Below are 8,748 nucleotides of genomic sequence, written 5' to 3'. Positions count from 1 at the left end.
GATACCATGCAGTGTGCCATAATCCATTGATAGGTTCAGAAAACCAAAGCATGGCTATTTTTTGGTTTCAGTTGTATAGAGAAGGTTTGCCATGGAAGAGGTTCTCTTCGAGAAGCACAGGAGCCGCCATTGTTAATTTGTGCTTATTAGCATAAACCTCAAAATCATCATCCTCATCCTCGCTTCTCCACTTAGTAAGACACTATGGACACTACTCTTTGCATTATTAAATAGAAGAAGCTAATTATATTACATAAAGAAGCAGCTACAAACTATGTTTATCTACAAGAGCCTGTTCATATCCACTGGGGTTAAGGAGGAAGACATATTTCTGAGATACAAGAATCAGCTGGCAGCAAACACTGCACCATATCCGAGCAAAGAAGTGCAAAGTGCAATAACGCACAGCAATCAATCATTTATATTGACTGCCGATCGGCTGCATGCATCAGCAATAATAGGGGTCAAGTGATACTCTGGAGTGTACATCGAAGGAAACATGGAGGCCGACATTAATGACCCCCTGAAAATGCTAGCGTTCTGGCTGTGTATGGCTTTAACATTTCTGAGTACCAGATCTAGAGCGGATGGAAGTTAGAAAAAAATGCCAGATCCCTAAACTTATGCTGGATCTGTGATAGTGACTGGGTTTGGCACATTTTGCACAGTTCACAAAATAACAAACCCCATATTGTCAATAGAGAGAATATTTTTACTCAGTTTTGGCCATTCGTAGAGCCAATATTCAGGCTTTTGTTAAAAGCATGAGGTTCAGGTTTATTCCAGCAGCAGGGGTAACTTTCAATATTCACAATTTTCTCGAATTTTATGCATAAATTTGATTGGATGCACTGTAGATGTAACAAATGACTTCCAGCAGTTTGCATGGTAAATATAAGGTAGGCGTTGGTTGTTGAGGTACATAGCAGGCAGCTCAGTGGTTGTCAGTTCATGGCATCAGCCACCCTACACAGCTGCCAGTAATGCTGATTGTACCAATGTTTTCCCATTGCAATGTTCACCTTGCCATTCGTCAGTCTGGTGAACTTCAAAGTACATTCACTGGCCCGGAAAAAACCAAACACAGGCACGTTCACCCATTTATATTTGTAAAACAAAAGGCAAAAGGCATCAGAAGCCAGGCATGCAAAATATGCTGCATGAGGAATATGCTGCATGATTCACGTTTATGTCATATTCGTGTACTACAGTGAATTGTGATGCAATATATCATGTTGGAATGCATTGTACAATGTGTAAGTGCAACATGTCCTAGTTTATTTAGCATCCTTCACTTTCTTCTATGGTAATACATATATGGGTTTAAATCTCCCAGATGGGGATGCAGAAAGCAATAAAGATCAACAGTTTCTATCATCTTCCCACTCTATCCAGACAAAAATATTTTGCTTATAGAACATTAATAGTGGCTTCTAACATGCTAAGATGGGAGCAGTGGCAGACATAGCCAAAATTGGGCCCTTACGTTGACTGAGGGGGGTCCAGGACCCATGTGCAGAGGGAACACTAATGACCTCCCTCTGTCTGTTCCTGGATGGGAGGATAACATGGGATCTTTGTCTTCTGCAAATACCAGTGACATTTTGAACACTTTCACGTCCCCAGGAGAATTGGCATGACATCATCTTCAGTCTTTGTGTTCAGCTACAACCAAACCTGCCAATGAATGTTATTTAACTTCAATCCAGAAATGAGGAACGTCTGCATCTCCATGATGTTTACATTGATGAACTGTAACTCCAAATACCCCATAACCACGACACTGAAAATGTGCAGATGGAAAAATAAAAGCTCCCCATTGGAAATGCTAAACACCTGAATCCATTGATTCAGTGTCTGCATTGGTTCCACTGGTTGTGATTAGGCTTCGAATGCCGCCAGAAAGCAAGACAAATCTGAACCAGCCACAATGCATGGTATGGGTTTTACTATGCAATAATGCAGCCATGGGGGTGAGACCACATGGGGGCGCAGATACTTTTGGAGTGTGCCTATAGTGTTCTACGTCAGAGAGAATGAGAGTAGAGCTGCACCACAAGAATCTTGGATACAAATTGCAGACGTCGGGGTAGTAACAAATGGAGAATAACAAAAACATCATCTTAGTGCATATTTTCAAGAGTCAAATGCATGGTGCCGTACTTTAGGATACCTGTAGGTAGGTATGGATGAGCTAATTACTCACAAACTAGGTTTAATGTAAAGTGTTTTACATTTTTTTTAAATCAGCCTGAATATGTGCACACAGATTCATCCATCCTGACAGTCAAGTCATTCAATTATATTTGAACCATGAAATCCACTGCCAATCGGACACTTTTGTACTGAAATGCTAAGAAAAAGACAAAATGTGTGAATGGCTCCATTGTCAGTGAGGATTCCAAGTTTGACTAATAAGGAGTCATTGCAGATCCTGACGGTAGGTGGTATCTTTGGTTGAGAGGTGCCAACCCTAATGAGTGTTAATAAACCATTACAATAATCTGGGGAGAAATGATTAGATACAGATTTCTCCTAAAAAGAAAAAGATTTTCCTCCTTTGTGTTTAAGTGTTTAGTGAATTTTGTGAGTTTTGTAGCTTCAAAGCATCTCCCGGCATAGAGGTTTTAAAGCTGCCACTTCCAAAATGGTTCCCTGGTGTGTATCTTAATTTTTATCCCATGAAAGCTTGATTTCCTTAACAACACTTGAAAGCATTTTTGCCATTACTTTAACAACACACAATTACCAATAATGGCTCCTTAAAGGGAATAATACTTTGAGGGATGCTGAATAATTCCATCTATGGATGCTGAGATGGGAAACGGCAAAGGATAGCTTGATCCTTCTATTTAGGGTGCTCAGGGGTGATATGTGGCTAAGGGAAGTTTGGTTCTCCCATCTGAGGATGCTAAGACAGGATTCAACCAAGGGTAGCTTAGTACTTTCATCCAATGGTACTTTGGTACCCAAGGGATGTTCAGAAAGCATACAGCTGATGGTAGTTTGGTCCTTCTATTGACCTACCTAGGGATTTACAGCATACGATATGGTTAAGGATAATTTGGTACTTCCATCTAGGAATAATCAAACAGAATATATCTAACGCCAGCTTCGACCTTCCATCTAGACATGCTGAGTGACCAAGCGTAGCTTACTACTTTCATCCAATAGTACTGTGGTACCCAAGGGATGTTCAGAAAGCATATGGCTGATGGTAGTTTGGTCCTTCCATTGACCTACCTAGGGATTTTCAGCAGTGGATATGGTTAAGGTTAATTTGGTACTTCCATCTAGGAATAATCAAAGAGAATATGGCTAAGGGTAGCTTGGTCCTTCCATCTAGAGATGCTGAGTGACCAAGGGTAGCTTAGTGCTTTCATCTATTGCTGCATAGGATACTCAGAGAAGACATGGCCAAAGGTAACTTGGTACAACCCCCTTGGGATCTTATAGAGGATATAGTTAAGGGTGTCTGCTTACACCCTCCAAAGTGTCACAGGCATTTTTTAACGAGCCGTTCGACGGAAAGTCAAATTTATTCTCCTGTTTGCACAGCTCCTGATTAGCTTTATCACGCAGTAGCAATTTATATCTCTGTGTCTCTTCTAACACAATTTGAGGGCTCTCTGGTTCCCCATCCACTGGATTCTCGCTGTAACAAGAAAAGTGCTATGCTCCCTGTCAAATTTTTCTGGCATGTTTGAAAGGTGGAGAGGCCCTGCATATAAAAAAATGGCTAAAATTGGAAACTTAAAGCTAAATTATTATTGTGGAGTGTCTAAGAGAAGCCAATGGGGGATGCAATTAGCAACCATCAATTAAAAACTTAATTTTCAGGTGAGCTAATGGTGTATGCAAAGTGATCCAAAGGTGAACCTAATTGGAAATATATATATATATAAGCATCAGCTTCCGTTTTTTTATAAGGATCTTGATCCCGGTTCAGCCCAAAACAAGCATGCAGCTAGTAGAAAAATTAAAAGATTTGTCTCCCGTCCTACATACCGGTCCAAGATTACTGGCTCATAAAGTCTCAACGTCATCAAGCACATTTGACATCTTTACACCTGGACAGCCATCACCGGCCTCCTTGAAAATTGCCAATTTCATAGATGCCCCTGAAATTTAAAATTCCAAACCCATGGACCCCTGAAGAAGAATATAGTACTGTAATCTAAAGTAGGTAAAAGTCAGGAATAGATATTCCTGGGCTTGTTCTGGATCGGTCTCTTATTACATCTATTAGATCAGCACACCAGCCTAAACAATAGCATCTTCTAAAGACAGCTTAATGGCACACCAAATATTTGTCCCATGACTGGTACACTTTGAGAAGACTGTAAGGGTAATGGTGACCTACGCACATGCCAAAGCAGCCCATAGGTTCACGACAGCTGTAACTGCATCAGTATGAACACATTATCCTATGTCATGGGATACCTTACAATACATATTTGGGGGATGGTATAAAGGAGCACTCACCCTTGTTGAGTTTGCAGAGGGGTCTGTCAGAGTCTAATGAAACCAGCGCGCCCTCTTCTGTGCCATTTGATTGCCCGTCAAACCTGCAGCCCAGTTGCCAGTATCCTTACTCCATCCTGCCCAATGGTCCAATAGGTGGTCTGTCCAAGAGTCTATCCCAGAACCCGAGGGGGCAGATCCGTGACCGTCGGTGAAGGACGCTGAAGCAGCCCACCCAAACGGAGCCCCTCTATAAAACAAATACAATTTATTAGGGTGAGCACTGATAAACCGGTGCAATTTTGAACCCCTTGGATGAGCAGACCCTTGCTGCTATGTGCAGAGCTGCTACCAAATGTTTTTCATTTGCGCAAGGAGAGAAACCTGCTCTCCCTTAACTAGTTCAGCTCCAGGGGGGCTGCAGAACACTTAGCCAATACATATCACCCTCTTCTCCTGATCATCTGCAGGGTTAACAAAGCTGACGTTAGCTGGGAAGTACCAATAAAATCCCCCCAGCCTCTCTCCACCTCTTCCAAGCATTGTTGGTGCCCCTCCTTTACACTATCTCTCCTCTTACAGCATCTCTCTCCAGCATCTCTCTCTGCTCCAAGATGTAAGGAGCTGCAGCAGAGAGGGTCCAGTATTCCTACAGTAAGCAGGCCAAGCTGAACAGGGTTGGCACAGCGAGGGGCGCTCAGTGCATGCATACACCTGCCTGGTTGTCAGACACATTCACACATCCAGCTGTGCTGTAATTGAATCCGAGCTGTTTGTGCCTCCACAGGATTTATATATGCAGCTTGTAGAAGAATTCAAAGGATGCCTATGAATGCAGCAGAGCTGTGTATTCACACCACCTAGGTACTGGGCAACAGGGGGTACAGAGGAATTTTATTTTCCTCTACATTAATGTGGTTTGGTGTCTTTTCTTTAGAGGAAGGGAGATTTGGCGGATCCATCAGGCACCTTACCTCGAAAAAAATAATTTTTATTGTAAAGCTTTCCTTAATGCCATACATGCCAGCCATTGGCCCCTTGGCAAAGGAGTGGCACAAACAAAACAGGTGATGATCCTGTATTTTTCAGTTGTCCTGTGGCTGGCATTGGTGGGACATTGGCCTTAAGTAAGTGTAACAATGTATTTAAAACTCTTAACAGAGATAATGACCACAGCAATGACTTCATATGCTTCTGTTTGCAATAGGATGGAGCCATCTTTGTTCAGGTATCATACAGGGATGCCATCTACTTCCTGGGCTGACGTGAACTTCACAAAGCACAGATCAGTTTCCCCTGAAACCTCTCACCTTGTGACTTTCACACATTTGAAATGTTGTCGCGTGTTTCTTTAGAAGACAAGAATCAAGAAATGCTTCTTCTTGCCTGCAGCAGATTTCATCTCATTCTATTTAAAGTCATTAGTCTATAAGCCAACATTGGCAGCTGGAGTTTGGTCAGTTTCTATTCCTCTTGTTCTTTGACCTGTTTGTTGTTTGGAAAGGAAATTGATGCCACAAAAGATGATCCGTTCCTTCGAGGTGCAGAAATAAAATTTTACAGGCATGTCTGCCAGTTCAATGGGTGATTTTGCATGGTTTAATGTGGTTGCCACCTTGTCAGCAGTTTGGGCACTTACCTGGCAGTGCTGGTTAAAAAAGTACCAACGTCTGCACATTTGACAGCTGGCAGCAGTGAGCAGTACTAGAACTCTCCAAATTACTACTAGTACTACTCAATGCAGCTCCTGATCATTCCCTATGAGGGCTGCCGCAGCGTTTTCTGGAGTGACAAAGTTGTAAATGCACCAAAACCTCACTGCCAGTGTGACTTACCAACTGCATACAGTAAGAGGCCGTAGAATTTCACTGCTTTTTGGTCTCATGGATCATGGACTTAATTCTTTTTTTTGCCCAAAACCAGCCAGATCTCATTATTCTGTGCTAAGCTAATAACAGGAGGTTGGGGAACTGGTGATGACTGCCAAAGGCTTTCCATTGAAAACTTTGATTTGTATCAAAAGATTTGTATCAAAAGATCCTGGACAGTTAATTTACCTAACATCTGCTTATATCAGAATCCCAGTGATGAGATCTCTTAAGTCTGCCTTTTAGACATATAATATAAAGTATTACACAAGATATTGGATCTGGATATTTGCAATGATGAACTGATGGAGCAATTTAGAGTATTAGGCAGCCACAAAGCGGGCACTATATGGCCAATGCCTATATCCAACCATAACACCCATGTGAGCTTTTTGAATATTCCATTCCAAAACAATGGCTGTTAGTATGTAGTGGAGTTTTTTTGCTTCCATACCATCCTCCTCTCTGCTTCACAACATATTTGAGGGTGGAATTTGTGTCCATTTGTGAGGTCAGGTGCTGATTTTCGATGGGAAGAATATGTCCAGTTCATCTCAAAGGTGTTCAGTAGGGCTGAGGTCAGAGCTCTGTGTAGGACACTCAGGTTCCCCAACATCCTACTAGTGACCCCATGTCTTTATAGAGCTGGCTTTGTACACAGGAGCACAGTCATGGTGGAACAGAAAGGGGTCTTCACCAAGCTACAACCAGATAGTTGGAAGAACACAATTGTCTATAATGTTCTTGTATTATGAAGTCGTAACCCATCACTGAAGATACCAGAATTTGGTTCGCCATATAGATTTCTGCGATGGTCAGGTATCCACAGACATTTGGCCATACAGTGTAAATTCTAGAAGAAGTATCCACATTTAGCAGCTGTTTTTTTTATACATTTTAGAAAAATGATTTTAATCCTCAAAAAGTAGGTCTATGTTCTGCTCTGTGCTCTAAGACTCACAGCTAAGGCAGATGATAACACATTTCACTCCCATTTATCCTCCATCTGCTGCAGAATGGTAGTTGATATTAAAGAATGCACAAAGATTTAGGTTTGACCTCAGCAAAGTGTTTCTGTCCTTTTCTGTAAGACAAAGAACAAACCTGCAGCGCTGAATTTATGCAGTTCAACTGCATCTGAGTTGTTTCATTTAAAACTTATTGTGGTAATGTACAGAACCAAAATTAGAAAAAAGTTGTCTCTGTCCAAATATTTACGGACCTATTTGTACAAGGGCATTTTTGTTGCTTTTGAATAAAGTGGGGAAGAGTTTCTACACACGTGTTGGGGAGTTTTCTTTAATTTTGTATGTCCTATAATAGAAAGTGAAGGGAAAACTCAACCCTTATCCCGATTAAGATCATTACAAAGCACAAGGGGGCGCTCTTTACGTCTGGAGGAAAAGAAGTTTAAGCTCCGGATAAGGAAGCTGTAAGGTGGAATCAGCTTCCTCAGGAAGTAGTTTCAGCAAGTTCTATAAATTGCTTTAAGAAAAAGCTGGATGATTTCTAGAAGCACAGAATATAACGGGGGATCAAAGCTTTAAAGTAAAAATAACTGAGACTAATGATTCAGGAAATAGCCGACTGCCTCATGGGATCAGGAAGGATTTTCTTTTCCACTGTTGGAGCAAATTGTACCCGGGGTTTTTTTTGCCTTCTTCTGGATCAACTATGTCTATAGGGTTTATTATCTGGAATGTTTATTTCCCTAGTGGGTGAACTTGATAGACTTATGTCTTTTCAACCTAACTGACTATGTAACTATTAACTTATCAATGATCTATGTAAAACGTTTGTATCTAGTGTAGTGACTTAATCCTAATCTCAAAGCCAGGAGGAAACAGTAAAAAAAGAAAAACAAGGATATATAGAAATGACAACTTACTCATAGACAAAAATAGCTTCTGAGCTATATTTTATTATAGCTTAAATATTAAATGTGAAAACTCCAAATAGCCAAAAAGTCATTTACATAGCTCGTCACTTGGTTACCTTAGTACATACACAAGCAGCGACTAACAATCCAAATGAATTAGGTTCTCTATCTGCGTCAGCCTTCTATTGGTTATGTAAAGCTTTACCATGAATGAGGATCCTTTAATGTGGTTACATTTTGTGTTGTTAGTTATTATAAGCTCTCACAGAAAAGCTGTCTCAGTCTTGGGAACGAAGAGGAAACCATTGAATTCCATTAACATCAATCTTCCCGGCTTTCAGTTGTCTAGGTCTTTGCAGTAATGCCTTCAGACTGTATTCCTGTACATGCATCAATGTCTTTTACCTTGAAGGGAAACAAAGGTTTGATTCTTATACCAACCAAAATTACAACAGTGCAAATTCATAATGAAAACTAACCAACTTCGTCTGTAACTGACAACTCAAGCAAATCGTAAATCATATGAAAGCATATTAC

At 40.9% G+C, this 8,748-nt stretch overlaps 1 protein-coding gene across 1 annotated transcript in view; it reads right to left on the bottom strand.

The window, feature by feature from the left end:
* The window catches only part of PHF24 (PHD finger protein 24), a 90,751-nt gene extending 85,847 nt beyond the window's left edge, over positions 1-4,904 (bottom strand). The window contains exon 1 of the mRNA XM_072413586.1: positions 4,486-4,904. The gene's annotated coding sequence lies outside the window, so the exon portion shown is untranslated. The remainder of the gene's footprint in view (positions 1-4,485) is intronic.
* Positions 4,905-8,748: the final 3,844 nt, after the last annotated feature.

The sequence above is a fragment of the Pyxicephalus adspersus genome, chromosome 6 (genome assembly GCF_032062135.1).
Source record: "Pyxicephalus adspersus chromosome 6, UCB_Pads_2.0, whole genome shotgun sequence".
NCBI classification, from domain to species: Eukaryota; Metazoa; Chordata; class Amphibia; order Anura; family Pyxicephalidae; genus Pyxicephalus; species Pyxicephalus adspersus.
Note: the sequence above shows the minus strand (reverse complement) of the source record. Positions and strands in the feature narration are given on the sequence as shown.